General features: G+C 39.8%; 1 protein-coding gene across 1 annotated transcript in view; it reads right to left on the bottom strand.

Moving 5' to 3' along the window:
- The window catches only part of ZCCHC24 (zinc finger CCHC-type containing 24), a 102831-nt gene that overhangs the window by 28602 nt on the left and 49524 nt on the right, over positions 1-24705 (bottom strand). The gene's annotated exons all lie outside the window — the stretch shown is intronic.

The following is a 24705-nucleotide window of genomic DNA, read 5'->3' as shown; positions in this document are numbered from 1 at the left end:
GAGCAGCCTACAGAATTTACTTCATTTGCTGTCATTGATAATAAAGCCATACCATTTTCCTTACTGCAGATATGTGAAAACATCCCAGGGCAATTAAGCACAGTGAGTCCTTGTTATTCTCTTTCAATAGCTTATGCAGCATCTGAGGGTCAATGTGAATTAACCAAGAGTAGGTGGAACTTATTATGCCTGTCTTATTGTTTTTCACAGCATTTATCTGGGTTATTTAACACACTGTTCTATTACATAAACACGTAAAGCTTAAAACATGTATTTTCTGTAAGTAGGAGCAGGTAGGGAAGTCCAATAGAACTAACCCAAACATGTCTGTAAATGAGTGTCTGAGCCAGGATTGTCCCCCAGTTAATTTATATCTGTTCCACCCTGCCGTTATTGCCAGATCAGTTATCATTTGCAACTAAACTTGTCAAACCAGAAGTGGCTTAAGAAAAAACAACAAATCAAAACACCAAAAACAAACAAACAAAAAAAAAACTTTGATGTAAGAAAGCTGTAACCACACAAGGACTATCTTTCAGTTCTCTTATGAAACAGATGTTTCATTGCTCCATATAGAGGAAATTGAGATCAGCTGATTACCTCACAGATTGGCCTGGAAAAGTGAGCATATAACTTGCAGCCAGTAACTGTGAGAAGAGTTTTAGAAGTGCGCTATTTTACTTGGGAAAGGGGCAGTGGTGAATAACCAGCTTGGTGTGGTACTTGGCAAGAAGGTTCTGATGACAATATGTTTTTGAAGGCACCGTGAAACAAATAAATGTTCTGAAAAAGGAGATATGCGCAACAAATTCCAGGGCAGGAGAACAGCTGCAGAAATGTTTTATGCCTTTGTTTGATCTCCAAATTTAAACTGAGCTGCTTTGTTTCACGGTGCCTGCAAACAACGGAGTTTCTTCTAATGCCACAATTCATGCGTGTCTGTGGAAAAGCTGCAACTATTTGCAGCCATCTGAGTGTGTAGGTGGATGTGTATTTAACAGGTCTTTAATCAAAGAGAAGAAGGTATTTAAAATAATTAGTTGGGATTTTAAAGTGGTGGGTGCAGAAAGGCTCAGCATGCTGGACATTGTCATGCGTGGTGTGTAAGGCAGTAGAAGATGGAGGGCTAGGAGAGCTGATGTCTGATACCCACATCCATCTGTCGCTGGGATAACTTGCAGATATGTCTGCCTAGGGTTCAGGTCCTGTTGCATCATCGGGTATGCACGCATGATGCAGGAGTGGGTGCTATTGCCCTGGTGCTGCTGATTTGCAGGCTGCAGGAGGCATGCTGCTTAGGGTACAGGTGTGTGCAGGTTCTGCTCAGATGGCTGAGTGCCATGGTAGGCCTTGAGGACTGTTAGAAAAGCTGTGTGGTCTTTCTCAGACAATGTGTGTGTAACTTGCATAATTTTGCAGCTCTTTGCATAGGATGCTTCTTTGGAAAATTGTATCCTTGGCCATATTCACTGAAAACTCCTGGGGGACTTTGAAGGATGTGTTCAACATTGTATAAGGGGAACTGTTCTGAAAATGTGAGGCAGTGCTGTCAAGCAAAACCAGTTCTGTAAACTTGAAGAAGACATTGCTTTCAACCAGAACTGCTGAGTGGGGCCAATTTAGGATTTGCAGCCCCCACCCTTTTCCTCTCCTCAAGTAATTAGCTCAGCTAAAGTGGATTATAGTACGGGTGTTTAACTAAAAGCAAAAAGTAGTGCCTCCTCTGCTATGGATTAGCAAAGGACAGAATTAAAATGGCACATGGAGCTCTTGCCAGGCAGCAAGAGGTTTTTAGAGGGCAGTTCCAAATGTCCCCTGGAAGCAGTGCTAGAGATGCCTGGGCTGCAGCCAGCAGCGCCCAAGTCGTGCGCAGAACAGCTGGCGGGAGCAGCGCTGGGAGGGTGGGGAGCGCGGTGCTCCTGCAGCTGGGGAGAGGTCATTGCTGTGTGCTCTGGTGGATAGGAAGGACAAAAGGGAAGAGCTGAACCTTCCCAGAAAAAAGGGCATGTAAATAAAGGGTGGGGAATTACTTTTTTTCTGTCCAGGAAATAGAGAGTAACTCTTCACAAACATATTTAACCAAATAAATAAAAAGCCTTGGAGCACAGAGTTTTGCATTGATTTGAATACAATAATTATCTTCTTGCCATTCGGGTAGAGATTAATATCCCCATAAGCAAAGGATATATTCAGTCTCTTAAATGATGACAACTGAACAGACCTGTCTGCAGAAAGCAAGGTAGTTTGCAGAAGCATTGAGCACCCCACATGCACTGACTTTCTCTGGTGTCCCTGAGATTCCCAGACAGTGCAGTACCATGGCACAGCACATAATAGGAGGAAAGGGCCTGTTACCCTTTTGGCCAGCGTGAAGATCAACTTCCCTAAGCACATTTGCTTTCTGCACTCCAAACTATTGGTCATGTAAACATGTTACAGAAAACAAAGCAGCCCAGATGCTGGCTGAACCCAGGTTAAGGAAAGGTCGTTCAGGTGGCACCAGCTAAATCAAGGCCCATAATCCTTACCAATCCTGGTCCCTGACTACAGAAGCAGTGACCTGAATACTGTTTTCTCCCATATTAGATATAATTTCTCCAACTCCTTTGTTTCTGTGGTTCTTCCTGCACACCCTGCAATTTCTGCTAACAATGTGATTTTGGAAGGAATATTCTGAAAGTCTGCATTGCAGACCATATGTCTGATGAAAAAATACTGTAGACAGTGGCAATTTAGTCAAATGAATGAAAATATAAAAGTTCATATGTTTTATACTGAGAAGAGAAGGTCCAAATTGCTGGTGGGCATTAAAGACAGGTATGGATTGGGTGCCCCATCTCCTCTTAGTGGAACAATGAGAGCAATAAAATCAGTGCTTTCAACCTTGCCTATATGTGCATCTGTCTTGATCAGCTCTCTTTCAAGAAATGGGAGCGTGAATAAGTTGAAATGGCCATCAGATATTTCACACTTATTAGTAATTAATTAACAGAATTCTCTACTCTTTCTTTTTTTCCCTGCTATGACACTCATGCTCTTCCTTACTCTTTTTTCTTCTTTCTTCTGAGCTCCCCAGTTCAAAAAAGACAGGGTCTGGAGCATCTCCCCTACGAGGAAAGGCTGAGTAACATGGGTCTGTTCAGTCCAGGGAAAAGGAGACTGAGGGGAGATCTGGTGGGTGTTTGTAAATATCTAAAGGGAGGTGGGAGGAAAATGGATGAGGACAGACTCTTCTTGGTGGTGCGTAGCAAGGAGTAATGACCTAAAACTTGAACACAGAAAGTTCCATACAAACATGAAGAACTTCTTTGTGGTAAGAGGGACAGAGCATTGGAACACGTTGCCCAGAGAAGTTGTGGAGTCTCCTTCTATGGAGATATTCAAGACCTGTCTGAATGCCTACTTGTGCAACCAATTATAGGGTACCTGCTCTAGCAGTGGTGTGGACTCAATCTCTTGGGGTTCCTTTCAACCCTGGCAATTCTGTGTTTCTTCGGGATCTTAACATTTAAAGACTTCAAAAGAAAAGAATGTACAAGTGTAAAATATTAGTTCTCCACAGAAAAACAACAGTGTTTTGTGTGTTATCACTACACAACATTTTTTTCTGCAGTTATTCCTCTCCAACCTGATTGCTTGCTCCTTTTAGTTACATTATGATAAACAGACTTCTCTCTGTGGGGCTCAGTGGTTAGTAATAACTCAACCCCATGAGGCAGAATTATAACTTTATAGTCCATGTGATCTGTCATAAGTGGTGATATGTAGGACTGCTCTTTAAGTAGTTGCAGGAAATGCAGCTTACAGACCTATTTTTTTAAACCTATTGTAGAAACAGACACACAAACTGTAACAATTAATGAAAAACTCTTAGAAATTTGTCTGTGTAGACTTGCAAATGATTCTTTAACTCAGAATTGCACCAGTAAACTGTTTTCAATTAATGATTTACTAGTTCCATTTAACATTAAACAGAAGATCCCAGCTGAGTGTAGAAATTCTAGTGGATGGGAAAATATTGCACATTGGCTTTGGATTCTTCTGAATTTCAAACCTAAAATGAGTGTAGATTATAGCTTTGTTCATAATAATAACCTGCAGGGAACTTGAAATTTTGCCTTTTTATCTCTCTTACAACATCAATAGCAATAATTTTCCCAGACTTGACCAAAAAAAAAGCACTGCAGTATTCATGACTGATTGAAAAAGAAGTTGCCCCAAACGGGGATCAAAGGCTGACATTAACCCTTAATAATCATATCACTAATACATATTAAAAGACTGCAGGAGCTGAAGTGTTCTCCAGTAAGTGCTGATTAAAAGCCAGCAAGAAGTTTTGCATCCAACAGATATACAAAAACTGGAAGAAAGTATCCTATCAAATCTGTTACCTCAGCATTGGGACCAAAGCACTTCCACACAGTATGTTATGACCTATCATCATTTAACAATTTCTTCCATGCTTCTTCAGTGGAAATTTTGTTTTAGACAGGATTTTTCATTTTTAAATATATTGTAAATATATGTACTTCACTATGCATTTACTTGAAACCAAGCGCAGAATGTATGTGCCTTGTACACATTGATGTTTGTGGTCATCCTTAATTCCTGAGCACCTTTAATTCTAAAGTTAGGATCTCCCCCCACCTCCCTGCCTCCTGCTCCTGCTTCTTAAAACCAGTTTCTGCCCTCAGGGTCAAGTGCTACTGAGATAGTTGTGTGAACTTCACAGTGTAACTGGCACTATTAGGAATACAGCGCAGTTCATGGAAAAGCTTGAAGATGAGGACCTGATGGACCAAATACTCAAAAGACATTTAGAATGCTCCAAGAACTCAATGGAAGTATCTCTGGGATCTTGTCTGTGATCTACCCTGTACCTTCTATTTTGTGCAGGGATGTAGAAGACAATCTCACTCTTGAATTTTTAGGAACACTCATTGTGCTATATTCTTGAAATAGCACAATCTTCCTGAAAGATGGAGGCATCCTATTCAGGCATACAGTATTGCACTCTATGCCTGATGTTGATGAGTAAAGAGGTGAGGAGGATATAAGCAAAGGCTTGATGATCTTCTGCAAATAGTGGCTGAACCAGAGTATTTGGAGAGAGGAAGAAAAACACTGCTTGATAATGATGACATGTTAGTCTCTGGGAGGAATACTGTAATAGTCGTATAAGCAACTAAATTTGAGCACTGTTGAGACTGCACTAGTCCTAAAACTTTTCCCAAAACTCTGCTTTGGTTGCCAGCATCAGCTTTTGCTCTAGTTCAGCTTCAAGCAGCTGTTTTTCATCCATGAATTCAATTCACTGTGTTGAACGTGGGCTCACTATGTGGTAGTGATGCAGTTGCAGGCAGTAAAAACTAGTTAGTGTTGTGTGTCACATACACATATTGCTAACATTTAAATGCAACTGTCCAACCTAGTAAATGTGACCATACAGACACTAATTCTTGTGGGACGACACAAAAATGATCCAGGGAAGGGAAATAGTATTTCTGTTCAAAAAGCTATTTTAACGTGTGTTAAAAACTCTGTTTGCCTGCTACCTTTTTTTTGGTGCGACAGCTGTATCTCGTGGCCAGTAGTGTCAAATACTAAAGAGGTGCAGGATGAAGGGAATGGATGTGTTCTCTCTTCATTGCCAGAAGGAGGTCATCCATCAGTGCCATTACAGTGGTTTCATTTGTGTCCTGGCTTGCATCCAGGCTGTGCTGGGACTGCTTCAGTTAGCTAAGTAGACTCCCTTAGCTCTTCTAAGATGTATATTCCTTGCCACAGGCAAAGCATTCCTGCAAAGAACTGTATTTTTATCTATGCTTTTGTGAATATCTGTCAGCCAGACAAGAAGTTGTCCAAGATGTTCACACAGGGAAACTAGATTGATTTGAACTTAGACTGTACAATTAACCAATCTTTTAATAACTATTAAAAGATTTAGGTATGTTCCACACTGTTTAAGTTGCTAGTGCATTGTCTCAACCCTCCCCTACATCTGCTTCCGCCTTCTCAGTGTCAGCCTAATCAATTCTACAGACATTTGGGATCAACAACATCTGGCAAAAAAGGCAATAAAGCTTCCTTAGTATTATTGTGAAGCTAGAGGCCAGATCTGGGATTTTTTTAAAACATGTTTTTACTACTGGCCACAGAATGGCTTAATGCCTAGATCTTGCAGTAGGAGTTCCTCCAGTAAACCCATTTAATGATTCATCCTCATCTCTCTTAAAAGAAATGTAAGTATACAATACAATTGTATGCAATACACTCCCTGCATTTCACTCAAAGTGGAGGAACAAGATCCCACCAATTGCAGTTATCCATCTCATTAGTCTTAGGCTCAACAGCATACCTTTCACTAGCTTGCAGGTAACATTGTAAAGTATTCTATTTATTGAGCCTGCCTAATCATGCTCCTTGCTTGTTTGCCTTCTAAGCTTGACATTGTCATCTTTCATGATTATGGTTGATGTCTGCAGCTCAGAGCAGATACACGTGTATTTTACTATAAATTTCTAACATTTTGCCTGTATTAGTTGGATTGTCTTTGAGTCTATGGTCATAGCTATGAATGGAGAAGTTTTCTGCATAAGTCCAAAGGGGAGAAAAAAAGAAAAATTCTCAACTGCTCTTTGAAGAAGGAAATAAATTGGCAGGGTCCTAAGTTGAAATTTCTACTAATTTCTCTCTAACCCTTCTAAGAGCTTCCTGTGCAGTTGGTGAGGCTTTGCCAATCAGCCTCTGGGGACAAGTTGTGCCGGTCCACACGGCAGCTTCTTCCCACTGGGATGCAGACTGGGACAAAGCAGTCTGCTGTGAGCCTCTTTGCCCTCTTGACCATGCTAGTGCTAGCCTTTTCAAACTGATAGAACTGGACAGGTTTTGCTCAGCAGATAAACCACTGCTTGTTTGGAGTCAAAACTGAAAAGTGGAGTGCCAAACTCATGCAGTGCCACTTGTCTGACTGCATGGATAGCTAGAGGGGCTTAACTATATGGACCTCCCTGTTTTATTCCCATCTTCTAGCTGTAGCATTACATTCACATGTACCTATTTTTTCCTGGAAATAAAAGTGAAGGTCTTGTATTATGATTTATGCATGAAATGCATCACTTGTTTTACTTCAGTTTGGAGCATTTGGAGTCATATCATCAGTATGCTCTAAAGGATATTCAGCAAAAGTAATAGTGATGTAAAGATGAAGCCCTAAATTTCACTTTCAACAATTTTGGTCAGTATCACCACTCTTTGGAAGATGTTAATGAAAGTAAAATAGAGTGAGAGTATATATAAATGTAGTGTAGAGATCTTGGCTTGTGTGTAGTTTGTAACACTGGACAAATTCACACAGCTCAAAAATTGTCTTTTGAAATAAAGTCTGGAAAGAACAAGAACCTGACAGCCCTGGGAGCAGCATCTTCAATGCTGAAACTAGCATGGTTAATCCAGAACAAAGTTTATTTCACATTGCTGGAAGGAGCAGGCCCCTCAACAGCCTTCAGTTTTGAGATGACTTGAGTTCCTTGCAATTGCCAATGCAGCACCTGCACTAGAAACAAGTTTTTAAAAACTAGGTCATAATCACACGTGCAATTGTTGATTGCACAAAACAGGCAGGCTATAAAGCTGTCCTGTTTTATCTGCTTTAAGTGCTGGCATGCAATGTCAGGAAACCCAGCAAATACAGGGCCACCTGTGGAGTCCTTGTTACGGCATGATCCTGTTAAGTTAATACTCTCAAGCCTCTCTGCTGACTAATACAGGCAAACATTACAGCTAGCCAGGGGTTTAATAAGAGGGATGCTTTTACCTAGGGTACATGCCAACCCTAAGATTACTATGGAAAGCAAGCCTAAAAGTAAGCAAGAGGTTAAAAAAGAAAACGTCTGGCTTTTTCAACAGCTGGGTTCCATTGTGAAAGGGTCATGTAGTGCCAAGGAAAACAGAAAATAGGAAGGCACACAGATTTGTTAGTTTGAAGTAATTGACCACATGGTGTCCAATGGTTTGTGTTCTCATGTTCTCTAGAGCGAAGTCCCACGGGAGCTGAGGCAGGGGTTCCAGTTCCTAGCACTCTATTGTTTATCCTGATGGTTTCCAGATGCTGGAGACAAGGACAGTGAAATCTCTGGGATGCTGCCAAAGAATGAAAAAGACTAAAGAAAACACTGAGGATATTTTTTCATTTTATTTTTAAAGAGACAGCTCTTCTTTTCACTAAGATCATCTTAATTTACGATGTCCCTGCTCTCTCGAATGCACATGCACATTCTTTTTCTTTCCCATTCTTCCCTCTCTGTTTCTCTTTTTGTATGTAAACAGCTCTGCAATGCAATCAATGAAGGGAACGCAGTGTCGACATATTTTTTCCCTTGGCATCCTTACCTCATTTAGCTGCAACACTGAGGATGTACAGAAATGATTAGAAAACCCCAGCAAAAACTCCATAGCAGGAACATCACCAAGAGAGCATTAGCAGCGATGGGAAAGCCTCAGAAGGCTGTGAGTTCAAGTTTGCTTTGGCATGGCTGTAAGAAATTTGCAGAATTCTACCAAGCCTTTCCAAACATCAGAACCACTGAAATTAGGGAAGGGGAGCAGGGAGCAAGGCCAGGAGCACAGAAAAGACCAAGGTAATGTTAAATTATGAGGAGAGTCCTCCTGGTAATTAGTTCTCATCTCTCAGTAAGATGAGGTCCAAGAACAGGACTTTTCTTGTGCCAGAGAATGTTTGTAGACTGGTCTTCCAGTCAAGCTTGCTGCCAATGCTCTGAGTTGCAGTGAGCTTCTGCATTGCACCTTTATGTGTGTATGCACTTGTGGTTGGACAGAGGCTGTGGAAATCAAGGAAAAGATTTTCTGGGTTCCATGTTAGCAGTATCAGGTCATACCTCTTCTTTTGTAGTAATGAAGGACTTCAGGATATTTGCTACAGCTGTGTATTTGCTGCATTGTTTGTATCGCCTGAGAGGGATGGTAAGTGCAAGGGAAGGAGTGTCTGCAGGAAAACAACTCCTTTAAAGTAGACTTTGTGTAGAGGTTATCTTGCTAACACAAGACCTTAGCAAAACCAGTCCTTCACAGAGAAAGTTCTGAAACAGTCTAAAAGCTTGATTCTGTATTCAGTGTTAACATTCCACCCCAAACATTGTTCAATACACCTTTCTGTTCAAAACAGAAGGCAAAATCTATTGGGCAGCTTTCAGTCTCTTTGATACTGCTATTCTCTGCTTATTCAGACTCCTCCAAAGAACCTTTTATGAAAACTAAAGATACTGAGATCTGATGTTCTGGGCTGAAGCTGTGATATTGCACAGCATGTTTCCTTTTTCTCCATCCTGTTTTCTGAACATACTGAAACGGACCTTCTATCTCTTTGCTTTCTGATTTGTTATTATCTGGATGTAAGGCTGGTACAAATACTTTGTTCAGAGAGGAGTATTTGCTTGTTTCTCATGTGCATTTCATAGATTTTAAATGCTAGAAGAAGTAGAGAATCTCTATAACAGAAACTACTGTGTTTCTTTTTGCAATACCTACAGTAGAAAGAATTTCTCTTTCCTTTCTCTTACTGCGTGTGTTAACAACAGCACAGTGGAGCTGAATCCTGATGGCAATGAAATAAAAAATGGTTTAAGAATACTATTTCTCAGCAGATATTATAAGCAGGACTTCCAACATGAGATACACTTCAGCAAATGCCACGGGGGGCATGTCTACATGTTGGCATGTAGGCACCCAGTCATTTTGCAAGTCAAACAGGCTGTGCTGATGGAAACCTCAGTACTCACGCTTTGTAAATCTACTGACAAATAGGCTGAGGCACTTGACGAGTAAGTTTATACCTCTATCTGTCTGTTGACATGATAAAATCATTAACTGTCCAGTTTTGTCAGAGAGTTGTGGTCCTTCCCAGTTCTGCAGTTAGATCTGGGCAGGCCACGTGCTTGAGCAGTACACCTGCCTTTTGGATTCTACTGAGGTGAGGTATGGCACCAACCTTCTCCTTTTCCACTTTCCCTCCATCTTTTTAAATAATGAAATCTAAGCTGCATTTGAAAACAAAAGAATCCCTGTGATCCTCTGACTGACTCCTTACCTTATTTCCAAATAAAATGCAATAAATGAACTGCAAGCCTATTTCTCTCCCCACAATTGTAAAGAAGTGTAAAGAAGGATTGGGATTACCTAGTATCTGTATCATGTCCTGAATGGAACCTGTTAACAGAACCACTCAGGGCATTCTGAGTCAAGATGTTGTTTTACAGGGCCAGCAGTGGCTGCCAGAGGGGGTACCAAAGCAAGCCATGGGGCAACCAGTACTGCCCCAGGTTGCTCTGCCCACCCCCAAAGACTTGCTGCCCTGGGACGTCCAGGGACAGAGGAGCATCCTTTTGCACCTCTTTCTGCTCTTGCTTCTCTGAAGTGTAGTCTGGGAGGACTGTTAAGACAGAGCCCAGCTGACAAACAGTGGTATTATGATGTGCTAACCAAGTGGCAGCACTAGCTTGTAATTCATTTATGTTGGAAACATCACAAGTGACTGAACAGTGTGTGTTTCTTGTTTTGGGTGGAGCTGGTGAATAATGTGCATGTCAGATGCTGAGCTAAAATCTTTACATTTCCGTGCATTGCTTTCTGACTTGAAAGATGCAGACAAAATCAAAATGACTTGCTGTCAAATGAGAACTTGAATATTGAAAGGCTTGCAACCCTGCAGAGAGACTCCATCAGTTTCATCAGAGTGTACCTTGCCTCTCTAGTTTTCTAGTGAACAACTGCACTGGAACTTGTTCTTAGTCTGCTGCAGAGACAAAAAATGTGCTGGAGGACAAAGCTTAAAAGGATATTTAATGTGTGATGATTTTTCTTATTTCTTTATGTGCCACTGGATTTGGTGAAGATGTTTGAGGGCTAATCCTTAGCTTGTCAAAATAGATATAACTGGATAAATGCATCCTGGTGAATTCATAGTGGTTGTGAATCTAGCTCCTGTGAATCTAGTTTCCCTCTTAAACTCAATAGAATAAATTAACTGTAAGGAAAGACGTTTGCTGCAGTCCTCTATACAGAAGTATTGCAATTTTGATTGGCTTTTAGGTACTACGTGAGGAGTATGTTACCAAGTTCTTTGTACCTTCTGTTTTTCAGGCACCTGAATTAGAGTTTGGAAAGCTTGTCAGAAATTAGTACACTTGGGGCTTCTGGTCTTTGCCAAGCTAGTATGAATATCTAACATGCTGTGTTAAAGCTTAGTGGCAATATGGAAACCTTTCAATTCCATTGCTCTTTCAACAGCTGCCAAGCTGGCACTACAGTGTACAAGTTTTGAATCAACCTGGTGTGTTTTTTTCCAGGCAGACTTTTTTCCTTACTGTAAAAACTGATTACTCTTTTACTCCTATTTTAGAATAACATTTCACTTATGGTTTGTAAAATGTGGCTGGAAGGAGATCTAGGACAAGTGCAGTGGCTTGAAAAAGATGAAATAATTTCTCACTAAGCATGTTTTTCTTGTTCATCTATATAAACATTTTTGTTATTGGAAAGATAAGGCATATATTTGCTTTTTCTTTATGTATACTACTGAAACAGCTGAAATGTCATGAATAATAAATAAAAGAGAGAGTATCTAGATCTTTATAAGCAGGTAATGCTTTGGAGTGTATCTGGATTTTGCTGTTAAGTTTCAGATACCATGAAGGGGTTTTGTTTTCACAAAGTATATTTCATCAATGCATTTTTCAGGTGCTAAGCATTCTAAATTAATGTTTTATTTTTTGATCTGCATTTCTACCATTTTTCAAATGATTAAGAGTAATACAGTGTGGACCAAATTCAGTATGTAATGCCAAAAGTGAAGCTAATGTTTTGGTTTGTATTTTTCCTACAATTACTGTAGCTTACATTGTAAACTTGTGAGGGTTTGAACTCTATCCTGTGCTCTGCATCAGAACTGGAAATAGAGCTCTGATCAAGTCAAGAAATTTTAAATGGAGCATATGTATTTGTTAGAGGACAGAAGTGGAGATAGATGCCTTCAACATTGGTCTGCAATTCCAGCATGCTAAAAATGTGCTTGCTGCAAGCAGCTGATTCTCTTCAAATATGTCTGATCTAGCAGATGTCTTAGTTTGGGAGCTATGACCTCAAACACTGGCTTATGTAGAGAGTTGCCTCCCAAAGAGGAGCTCCCAAAGAGACAGTCAGGGAGAGAAAATAAGGAAGGAAAATGGTTTATTTGTTGCATCCGGTTAACCGGTAACAAAACAAACAGAAAAACAAACTCAATTATATCCTGGATTTCAAGAGCTTCAATTCTAAACTTGGTTTGACCCGGTTACTTTGGGCTGTCTTTAGAAAATGAAATGCTGCCTTTCCTCCTAGGTTTGAAAACTGTTTCCGGCCTGGGATTTATGGCTAGTGGTGCGCCTCAAAGGACCACATAATGTCAGTGAGTGAAGCAGATATAGCTGCAAACACAACCCAAAAAAGAGGATTATCAATAGATTTCTACAGTGCTTCCTTCTATCTCATGTAGAGGACCCCAAGGAGTTTTCTCCCCTCTTTTTTTTTCCTTGTTTCAGCTCAGTAAATCGTGTCTGGGGACTGCATGTTGTGGTCAAAGTGTCAACAGTTAAAATGCATACATTTCTAAGCTGGTTGCATGGCTCTAAAATATTCTACACTGAGATACTATCTTGTTCTCATCCAAAATATAGAAGTTGGCTATTTCTGCTGGAACTATTTAATGCTTTTTGAGGCTCATGCCTAAAATAAGCGCTGTTGGATTCTGGCAGTGGTTTATATCGTATGCCTTCTGAGCTGTGCGTTTCCTTGTCAGAATGTGTGAACAGATTACAGTACTGGCAAATCATGCTGCTAGTAATCCACAGGCAAATCAGATAAGGGAGCACTGAATGGCCCTTGTGGTTTCCAGGCAGGCTTTGCTGGCGGCAGAAACAGTTTTGCTGCAGAGTTCAATAGGAGTAAGATGCAGGTTCCATAGGGAGAAGAAATGATGTTTTTTCACTCGCAGTCAGTATCTGGTTTGAGGAGTATCAAATATAAGGCATTAAGAGATAAGAAATGTTAACTTATTTTCTAGTTAGACCATTATAACTGATGGAAAACTTAGAAATACTATTAACGTTTCTTATTTATAGTTATTGTATTTTCCTTGAAGCGCTGTTGAAATATGACTTTTAATTCCTAACTCTTCTGTGTCCTCGCACATTGGAATAAATCTGGGAGAATTCAAGCCTTGCAGCTCTTCCACAAATCTGTGCCTGTAATCTTGTTAGGACTTTACTTGCATCTTTCTTTCATTCTCTTTTTGAATGCATTCTTTATGATTTCCAGCAAGCCACTATTGTTTCTTAGGTTAAATTAAAAAAACCCACTGTTACTCAGAAGGCAGTTTTCATCTTCTCATAGTAGGCTCTTTCCTACCTACATTTTTTTTAATATAAAGAACTAAATATGGCTGAAGGAAAACTTGCTTTAAGGAAACAGAACTTGACTGAGCTAAAACAAGACTTGAAGGGAAGATGATTTAATTCCACTATGGAGCTTGGGATGGGTCATTGCCCTCCTTATTTCTCTCTCTTTATTGTGGATCACCGATCAATTTAATAGGAATATGGTAAGGCAAACTAAGTTTACTATTTTAGACTTAGCATAGCAATGTGAGTCAAATAGAATGAAAGAAAAGCGTAAGGAGATAATTAAAAGGAATAATGGATTAAGTTCCATTACTGTACAAGGAAAACTCTCTTGGAACTGATTAAGGACTGCAGGATATGGCAAAGAATTTAAAAAAGGCTGCATCTGGCACTTGATACCTAAAGCTGTAAGCATGACAACATGATACAGGTGTTTGTGTGCATTTTCTGTCACAAGTCTAATCACCTAACACAAAATCTGATCCAAACAAGCTCCTAGACACATATTTTAACTAGAAAGTACATGAAAAACAAACAAACAAACAAACAAAAAAAACAGCTTCATGAAGTTAGCTAAATTTTAGTAGATTGTGGTCATATGTCTCTGACAGCAAATGTGATTTGATAGAATCTGACTTGCGTTTTTTCTTAGAGAAAAGAAAAATATTCTTATCTCAACCCTGTTTCATTTCTCTGTGTGAGCTGTGTATGTGGGGAAAAGTTCAGAGCTTGTTACTTTTCCTAACACTCAGACTATTTTAGATCAGACAAAAGAGAAAAGAGTCACTGCTGAATGAGACTCTGTTTCCATTACTTAAGATGGTTCTCATTTTGCTGTAGAAATACGTGTGAAAGCAAAAGAGGCAGCTGCGCCAAAGAGCCCAGTAACCCAGAAATTTCCTGTCCTATTCTTTCCTATGGAGAATGCTGGGATTTGGAAGCTCTCAAGACAAACATGCGTCTATATTCCCATATAAGACTACAGCACAGCTGCCAAGATTGCAAGATACCACAGAATCTGTAGTTGTCTCTGAGACCAACTGTGCTAGGAGTGGATAATCCTGCCTTTTATTTATAAATAAAAATATATTTTTAAAAAATTCCCTGTCATCCATTAAAGTCAAATGTGTGCTGGGATAAACAGAAGTGAAAATGGCTAATTCCTAGGGCCTAGGACTATTTCATCTGGATGGGATTTTGTGACAGTTTTTCCTATAGTGCTTTATAATTCTTGTTCACATGCACCAGAAACACCATGAGAAACAAGCACTGACTGGTTATGGGTGGATGTGTTTTTCTTTCTGGGATGTGCACTATAGAGTTGCATAAAACTGGAAATAAACAGTTGTCTATCACCCAGAACAAAGATGCTGAGTTCACTTCAGATGCAATTAAAATCAGGGCTGAAATACTGCTTGTGGTTAACGGTTCTGAGAAAGCTATAATGTTACTGATGTAACGTGGACTTTCCCGGCTGCTGTGGAAGTTAGAGACTGTATACATACAGCTTTGCTCTCATCCAGTTTGAGAACTGGCAAGTATCCTATTTTTGCCTGCACAGTATCCTGATGCTGGCTGTGGGTAGCCTTCTGTTGCATCTCCGCTGCTTCTCCTTGGGAGCATTGCTCTCCAGAAATAAGGGTTGTACATGAGCCAACCAAATTACTTTTCCCCTTTATCTTAGCTCTTAAGCTATGGAAAGATAACAGTGACTACAGGAAGACTGTTTTAAAATGATGGGTTCCACTTTGCCGTGGAGGCTGGGATGCTGCTCTCTGGATATGACAAGGAAGAAAACCTTATATGCATGATTGACCAGAAGAATTCCTTGAATGTGGCTGAATGTGACTTGCCAAGGAAATAGATTATTATTTTCTCCTCTCTTCTTCCTCCGCTGGCACTTTTTTTCACTATATGGGAATGGTGAAAATAAAAGATAGTAGAAGAAAGGAATGAAAGATCAAAGCTTTTGATTCAGTCATTCAGTAATCACTTTATTAATATTGTATTTACAATTCAAGGTTAAAAAAAAAATTCAAAGTGCAGATTTGTAAGTGTGCTTGCTGGCTACGTTGATGTAAACTGAATTATTCTATTGCGACCTGCTGCTGATATTTCTACATGAGAACAACCCATAGTCATCAGTAGGGTCCAGTTCAACAACCACCTCTTGGGGAAAAGTGGGATTAATTAACACCCTATAAATATCTGATGCTTGTCTTTATAGGTTTTTTGTTGGCAATAGAAGTGTAGTGTTTGGGTTTCTAGAATATACATAGCTTGACAGAAGATTGCTCAGATTCCGCAATGCAACAGCACTCCTTTGGAAGTCAGCTAGGTTTTTTACAGAGGGAAAAATAACTTTATGGTCCAGTCTTACAGTTGGTTTTAAGCAACTTGACCTGTAGTAAAATTGCAAATTCCCTCCAAGTTTTAGGAAAATCTTCATAGGCACAAGGATGTTGCTTTAAATTCATGTCTTTAAAAATGTATGTTTTGTCACTTACTGTAAGCCCAGAGCTGTAACCACGTCTTGATATTTGAAAGGGACTGTATTATAAAATTCAGTCATTTTCCCTTAATGGAATATCTAATAGTTTTTAATGGAATGTCTAATAGTTGTTTATTGGTAAGCAAACATCAGACTTCCCTCATTACTGTGGCAAATATATGCAGGCAGAAGGGCTTACTCTTCCAGTATGAGGCAAAGAATAAAGAACTTTATCTTGGCTCGAGAGCATTTGTACTAGTTCAAGTATAACAACAGAAAATCCCTTCTACCATGTCTCCAAGAACCAGGCATGAATCTGATAGAGACATCTGTGCCTGGAAAATGTGCTATGTGCTGGCCAAGTTGTCTATGCAGGGTGAAAAATGGGGTAAGTGAAAGTTCTTCCCTGGTAAAGCAAGTAGTAGTAAAGTACACAGAAACTAGAAAGAGGTTTCTCCTCTGCTCAGTGAAACCTCCTGCCAAGGCAGGCCAGGGTAAGAGATGAGATGAGCAGAAACATTCTAAGATGAAAGGAAAATAAGGGGAGAGAAGAAAATCGAGTGGTGAGAGACCACAGAAAGCACCATGGAAAAAAAAGATCAAAAAAGATCAATTCTTCAGCAATCAAGTGTTCTTACATTTCTTAGAATGTGTTGCTAGCTCACCACAAGTCTGCAAGCCAGTTAGCACCCTGTCTTGAAGTAAATTAGATGAAATAAAGGGGAGAACAAGGCATTTTAGTAAGGGCAGAACTGAGCTAATTAAGTAAAGGTCTATAGAGATTTTTCTTTTTATTTTTAATGACTTTGGTTCTGTGATCAAGCCAAAAGATGGATCTGGGAAAACAAAGACTGCTCAGCCTTGCTCTTGTCCCTGAAAAAATCATGGGGTGAGTTCTCCTGGAAACCATTTCTTGGCACATGAAAAAAGTAACAGGGAACAATCAGCATGGTTTTACTGAAGGTAAAATATTCCTGATTGCCTTCTATGATAGAATAACTGGATTTATGAATGCAGGGAGAGCAAGGGATATCATTTACTTTGACTTAGAAAAGCTGTTGATAGTATCTTCCGCAGCACTCTTGTATTGGAATTAGGATGATATTGTCTGGATAATGCGGTTAGAAAAAATCAGCTCGGATGACTGAGCCCAAGGGAAGTAGTTTGAGGGTCATACTCTACCTGGATGGCATTAATGAGTGGGATGACACGTATTTGTTCTTGTGCTTCTTTTCCAGTGATGTGACTGAGATGATGGAGAGCTTATAAGCCCAGCTTGTGGGAGCAGTCAGTCTGCTCAAGGGCAGGGCTGCTGTTCAGAGATCTAGATTGGATGGAGGAATGGGCTGATGGGGCTGAATGAAACTAGTAGGGACAAACATGAAGTCCTGAGCCGCGGCAGAAGAGGCCCTGCCAAAAGGAAGGGCTGGGCACTGACCAGTCAGGGAGCAGCTCTGTAGGAAGGAAGCTGTTTTCCATTCCATGCTCGCTGTCCCCATTCCCCGCTCTACTTTTTCCCAGCTTGATTTCCACTCTATCTCAAAAACGTTACAGGAGATTAAATCAATCTAGAGATAGATAGCAATAAAAAGTAGAGATGCAGAAGACTGTTATGAAGGCCAAATAAATTTCAGGACTCTGTAGACACATTAAGTGAATACACAGCGGAAGTGTAGAGTGGGTAAGCTGGAAGTTGTCCTAGCTCTTTTTCACAGAAGATGATGTTAAACCAGAAAAGATTTAAAAGAAATACATCTTATGCAACTATAGTTCCAGTCTTTAGCACTCACTGAAACCAAGAACCACAGCATTCAAAACCTGAATTAGGAGTTTATTAAAAAGAGTGAGAACGATGAGTTAGGCATGGTAAAAACTCTCCTGCAATTAATAAAGACCATTATTCCTGAGGACATGTGACAAATACAATTCATAAAATGTATCTTTGTCACATTGTTTTAAGATTTTACATCCATTAATAGCGTCTTTGAATACTTGTTGAATTATCTGGACTGTTGCTGCCCTTTACTATGATCTATGTTTTTAGGCTGCACCTTTCAGTGCTTAAATAGTCTGAGTAAAGGTGCTGGATATGGACAGTCTTCCGGCAGCGCTGGCAGAACTCGCACTGCAGTTGTGAAATAGGCTGTGGAAGATGATGACTACGGAAAGGGATGGAAGAAAGTATCAAGTAGCACAGTGCAAGAGTGTAGTTGCTCACAAAAATGGGGTTATGGAGAACGTAGTGAAAACCAAGATGCTGGTAGGAAGAGGACACTGACAAAGATGCTAGTGTTGGAGGAAGGACAGAAGGGGGTGTAATCACAATAATGGAGAGAGATCTGAAGTTAACTAAAGTGGCATTGAGCTTCAGGCATGCTGCTATTTTAGTCCATCTCCTGGAACTGCAGGGTTATTTACTGGAAATCTAGCCTGAAAAGGCATTCTTTGTGTAATACTCTAAGTAGGAAGCCACCCCAAGGGATGTGAATTACCAAATACTGTGACGCAGTAGTGTAGAACATAAACCCAAACAAATCAGGATTCTCAAAGGTCTATAGCTAAATATTTATTTCAAAGTCAATTTAAAAACAGAATTTTCATCCAGCAAGAGCATACAGTAATCCTGCAGGTCTCACTTGGCTCTGTTATTTCCTCATGCCACATTTCCAGCCCTAACAGATTTTAATGTTCAAAGACTTGGCGTCTATAGTGGGATGGGTCCTGTCTGCTTTAAGTAACAAAAAGGGCACTTTTCACTGTATATAACAGTGTAGCAGCAGTACTTAACTATTCAACACAAGTTACAAAAACTAATAGCAACTCTAACTTGAACCTATTAGCAAAAAAGACATGAAGCAGGCAGGATTTATGATTTACACTAGATCTACATGGATGTTAAATAATTATCATTTAATTCTTCAACCAGCCTCAAGTTAAGGTTCCATGGAGTTCATTCAGTAAGAATGTGGCAAACTTACCTTTTCTGAATTTGAAAGACAGTCTTACCACAAATTAATTTGTTGCTGATAAACAAGTTTCGAAACATTTGAGTTTCTTAACAGAAGTCTGGGAACACTCATTTCTCTTACTGAATCCTTTTCCATTCATTAATAACCACAAGGACACAGACGCAACCATTTTTTTTGAGCTTCTGGTCCTCCTTCATAAATAGAAGTCTCAGCATTTATCTACATCTATGGGCACCTATAAAACTTTGGTCTATCCATTATTTCTTCAATCCTCACAGAAACTGTTAGATGTAGTGCTGTCACAACACAACAGATGAATTAAAAGTATTCAGGTACCAGAGTAAGGAACAGTAATATATGCTTCTATTTGTGTGCTTTGTTGTTTTTATACTTGCAGCTTTTTTGCTGTAAAAGGCTGATTTTGGGGGGGATAGCAGTTTCAAGCATGAGCAGATTTCATGACTTTAACTGTGGAGGTCTGTTATCAATTTTCTACATCACAAAAGGTATAGAGAGCATCTCAGTGAGATCCAAGAATGGCGATGAGGTTTTGGTCACATGATTAATGTGTTTAACTGGATGCTGAGCAAAGTCAGCTCTAAGTGCCACAGTTGGTAGGTTTCAGAAATTTTACTTCTAAATAAAGATTTTAAAAGGTATATCTGGTTGAATAACAGATGAAAAAGTTACAGAGAGGCTGCTTTAGAGAGATTAGCACCATGATACCTGTTTTACACAGGTGAAATTGAAGCATGGATGGATGAACAAGGCATGCCTTATGTCTCACAGCCAGGCAGGTCAGAGTGGAGAACTCAGGTCTCCTGGCTGTGGGATCATTCTTGATTTCAGGCATTGTATGTGTCTTGTTAAAAGACAGACATGCAAGCGCCTTTCCTGACAAACTGGTTCCTATGGATATGTTGTAATTATTGATGCAATCCCAAGACAATGCCAATTTACTGCAGAACGATGTTTCTCTAAGTCTTTTAGACTTAGGGCCTGTTTTATTTCCAGTGAAGCAATTGCTTTTCTCTTCCTGTTAGGACCACTTCCATGCAGCCCCTCAAACTGCTAAATCATCCCCTCACGCGCGTACACACTGGTAATATTTATTAAATGAAACACTTATGTCAACAATCAATGCTTGGCAGCCAAGGAAACATGACAGGAAATATCTTTAGTATCAAAAGGGTTGTTACACAGCAGGATGCATGCACTGCTTGAAAGTGGAATCTTATGGCTTGTTTGCTGGGTCTTTACTGATATGCATCTAGAGAAAAGACTTAGATTACAGATAAGGGGCCAATTGGTGTATTAACATCCCAATCTATCCCACTTGTTAAAGCTGTGCAGGTCGTTATAATATTCTTTGAAACTAAAACGTTCAGATATAAAATCAGCAGCAACTGCAAAAACAGGCATACCATTTTGCTCCCTAATAAATGTTAAGTCAGTGTGAGAAATGGGAGTTGTATTGCTTGAACACAAAGAATAAGACACAGATGTGGCCTGCCTATAAACCAGAAGGACTGCAAGCTTGAAAGCAAGACAACTGTTGTGAGAAACTGTGGGACTCAAGTGTCCTCAAGTTCCCTAGTGTTCCTTTGGAAATTGTAGTGAAGTACAGGAAGTTTATTCCATGTAGCATCATTCGGAGCATTAGCCTTCCTAGAGGCTCGGGGAGGGGTGTTGAGGGTGGGAAATGAGGAGTGCTCATTTGCCTATGAACTAAAAGCTACAGGGTTTGGATTGAGGTCTGTTTTTCAGTCTTGTTCTCAAGAGCAAAAGAAAGGGCGACAAACCACCTCATTACCACACTTAAAAATGGCCGTAGTTGAATTTCCCTTTGGAAACAGCCTTGTGCAGTTAACCAACACAATCTCCTGTTCAGAAATTCATGTTTCCAGGAAGCCACAAAGCAGAGACCAACAGAAAAGTGAAGGCTGTTTTACATGTATCATGGCTTGGGTTTCCACTAGGAAAGTGAACTTTCCCCAGTTAAATGATTAGCTTGAACTAAAAAGCAAAACAGAAAAACCCAGTTTATTTGGAATTTTACTCTTGGATGTGAAACTTTTCTGTCTCCAGTTCTGCTGAGCAGTTCACACTAAGCTTCAGTTTCTGTTCTGCATTCCCTGTGTGATTACAGTGTAAGCTTTTCCACACATCATCATCTGCTTGGTTTGCCTCCTCCTTTGTTCCACTGGGATCAAGAATTACTATTTTGCTCAAAGGGAAGAACGTCAATGATTATGCACAAGATGAATTCAGAACCTGCTTACTGGAGGTGCACACCTTAAAGAAAAACATCCTGTAATTGTAAATCCCAGGACTGCCTTTTTTCTTGAGCTTGCATTTGGAAGTTGCAGAAGAAATCTCTGGGTGTTCTGCTCCAAACTCACTAGACTGGGCTTTGCTTATCAAGGAATGCAAATATTTAATAGCATCCTGACTTTATAACTAAGGGCACGTGAGGAAAACTCCTAGCATAAAAGATTCAGAGATGTATAAATAATTAGGAGAGGGCTCAGGATAAATATATCTCTCTTTATATATAAATTGAATTCAGAAATACTGAATGCTATGAGCTTATGAGCATCCAGGTCCACGGTTTGGATTCTTTCTCCTTTACAGCTGCAAGTCCAGATATGGGCTAGGCTTAGAAAGAGCAGCTTCCTCATGCGGGTTCAAAGATTCTCTGGTCTGGAGTTGGAGATCCAAGTTAATTCCAAGAACAACTTGCATTTACATTTTTCCTCTGTCTTCCAAGGGCCTAACTATATTGCTCTTGGCTTATGGAAGGTGTATGGACATCAAAGGGTATCTTCTACAGTAATACATTTTATAACAATTTATACCAGACCTTACGCAAAAACAGAGAAGAAAAAAGTCCTTTGCATATTTTGAAATGATGTTCTGGATTTTAGAGTGAATTCTCTGAAATGGGCTGTACTTCAGCATGGCAGTCTGGTGCTGTTTGCTGCTCCAGGCTACAATGAGTAATGAATGAAAATTAGGTTATGTTATCCCTATTCTTATTTACTGTATTTGGTGGGTTTCAAACACTATTTTCTAATGCTAGAAATGTAGCATAAAAGTTAGGACAAAATCCAGAAACAACAGTGAAGTTACCAGTCACTGCTTTCTCTCAACATATCTATTTTGATTTGTTCCTTTTTTCTAACTTTTAGCTCAGCCAGGCTGAGGTGACAGTGGTGAAGTGTAGTGAGACTGCTGATTTATTTTCTTAGCTGCTAAGATATGGTGGATATATATTAGGCAGAATATGCATTCTTCCGTGCATGTCTCAAAGGGCCTGCTCAGAGAAGTGTTTATGTGGAAACCACAACTCTCTGAGGAAAACAACGTTAGGGAGGAAAATTTCTGTCCACTTGCAAGAATTTGCTATTACCTCTGGAATCAGACTGTTGCAAAAAGAGCTGTGGTTTTTTTGTTTTTGTTTTTGTTTTGTTTTTTAGTGTTAGAAGCTGGGGAAAACCATACATTGAAAGCACATAGCCCTGTATTAAACAGGATTTTAGTTTGGCCACAGAATCAGAGTGACATTCTATTGAAATATATCCAAAATATCTATATTCAGTTGGAATATATAGGTTGCTCCATTTTCCATGTTCCTATTTATTTCCATGGAAACTACAACAAAGAGCACAGTAATACTATTTGAGAGAGAAATTCTCAACTACAAAACACTATTTTTCAACAGCCAACACTATTTGCATTTTCACCAGTGATGAAGTAGATCCTGCATCCCGTGCTTGTAAAAATCTGCACCAGGGGAGGTGATTCACTCTCACTGTTGCCACTGCTGAAATGCATCACCCAGTCTTCACTGTGCTCACATCCACTGTTTGGTCTCAGTCAACATTCAGCAAACATAAATGAATGTCAATGGATGCCTTTTTTTTTTTTCCACATGGAGGAATTCAGTGACACACTTTTGCATCATATGCACTTCCATGTCAGATGACGATCTGTCTGCTGTCCTTCTGCCATCTGTCACATAGCAAGAACATGTAATGGGATATTGGTGTGAAGGTTCAACCTCTACTGCCATACCCCAACATTCACTTCTAATGTCATTGGCCAACATATTTAAATAGGAGGCGTTAGTTTTGGAGCAGCCCTTGTATTTTCAACAGAACAAAGATACATAATAGAGACACAGAAAACAAAATACTCATGTGAAGATGCATTTTTAGCCCAAGATGCCAGCCATGCTGCTGACATAAGTCATCTGCTGAGGATGGTTTGGTTAGGTACCTGTGCAAAAGGGAGATCTGAAAAATAATTCAACTCAGTTACTGTTTTTTTTTAATACTGCGGCAAAAAAGAAAGGAAATCTGTTTTCCTTTCTTTTCTCTATCTAGGTGATGTGGGGAGGGATGGAACAGTTCTGTATAGAACAGGTAGAAAAGCATGCGGAGGTAGGAGCAAATGTTCTTGGGAAGTTTCTGGACTGTAGGGAAGCGGAAAGGCCTGGCTCATTCCATGTTTCCCCAGAACCTACTGAAGAAATGTTCCACAGAAGAGGAATTAAGAGATAGAGCAAAGTTGTATAGTGGTAGAAGAACACTGGTGTAATGACTTTACTGCAGCTACAGAAGGGTTGCACACGTTATAACAGCTGGCATTTTGGAACACAGCCTACAAAACAGACTGGAATGGTGAGTCACCTCAAATTTTATTCAATCATTTTACATGTCTGTGCATCCATGGCAGGTTGTTTGCTGTTTCTCATTTCCCCTCTGCTACAGAAAAAGCACCCTGTTCAATTCACTTTGGTAGTAAATTTACATACTTTCACCTCCAAAGCAATAGAAGAAGGCTATAATATATATTGTTATTTCCATGGAAATAAATAAGAGGCATTATTTTCAGAGCAACCTACATAAATTCTCAGTGTAAACTCAATTACAGTCCTCTTCTACATTCTCTTGGTTCTCCCCTTTGACACACATGCATTCTACTTCTCAGATCCTGGCAGTGCACAGATATGTATCTCTATTTCCACACACAAAAGAAAGAAAAGGCCCAATAATAAAGGCCAAATCTGGACTAGAAGTTCGATTTCAGCCAAATCAGTGGTTTATCCTATAATGTTCTTGTTCTTCCTCTGTGAGAAGTTGTGTAAATAACTTGAGTGGATGTTCAATGTTCGCAGATAACTTCAAAAAAATTTCAAGACAGTAACATACCTTCAGGTCATGGCACAAAACATAAACAAGTCTAACCAAAATATTGGTAGAAGACTGAGCGAGAGGGATAAACTTCCTCTCAGCATGCAGGGCTGAATCTTGATCCTTTATCTGGCATTTAGAATCATTGTAATGAGAAAGAGAACCCAAAATCTTCTCTTATATGGAAAAAACATTGCAGAGCACTCTTTTCTGGAGCTGGTTCCAACCCAGAATCACTTGTGTGGGTGAGACGTGAAGAATTCCTTTAAACTTGATTTGGATTGCAAGGCATCTGCAGAGAATTACTGTTCACATCCCTAGACCACCAGTTCAGTGTATGGATAGCTTCAAATGTTGGCTTTTTTAGGGCTTTCTCCCCCTGATTTAATGCTGTACCATCATCTCTTCACCAAGGGAGTGGTTTACCCATTTGTGATGTGGTAGCTTTTGCCAGTTTTGGAAATTCCAGCTTGAAGAATACACATCAGTGTCTACAACATGCTGTTATAATTAAGTCTATCCAAAACCCATTTGCATTATCTAGTCAAAGGGAAGTCACTATGATGTGCAACTGAGCTTTGCGACTTGCCTGCCGG

Source organism: Phasianus colchicus, chromosome 8 (assembly GCF_987193195.1).
Source record: "Phasianus colchicus chromosome 8, bPhaCol1.hap1.1, whole genome shotgun sequence".
Taxonomy (NCBI): domain Eukaryota; kingdom Metazoa; phylum Chordata; class Aves; order Galliformes; family Phasianidae; genus Phasianus; species Phasianus colchicus.
This window is presented reverse-complemented; position numbering and strand designations above follow the sequence as displayed.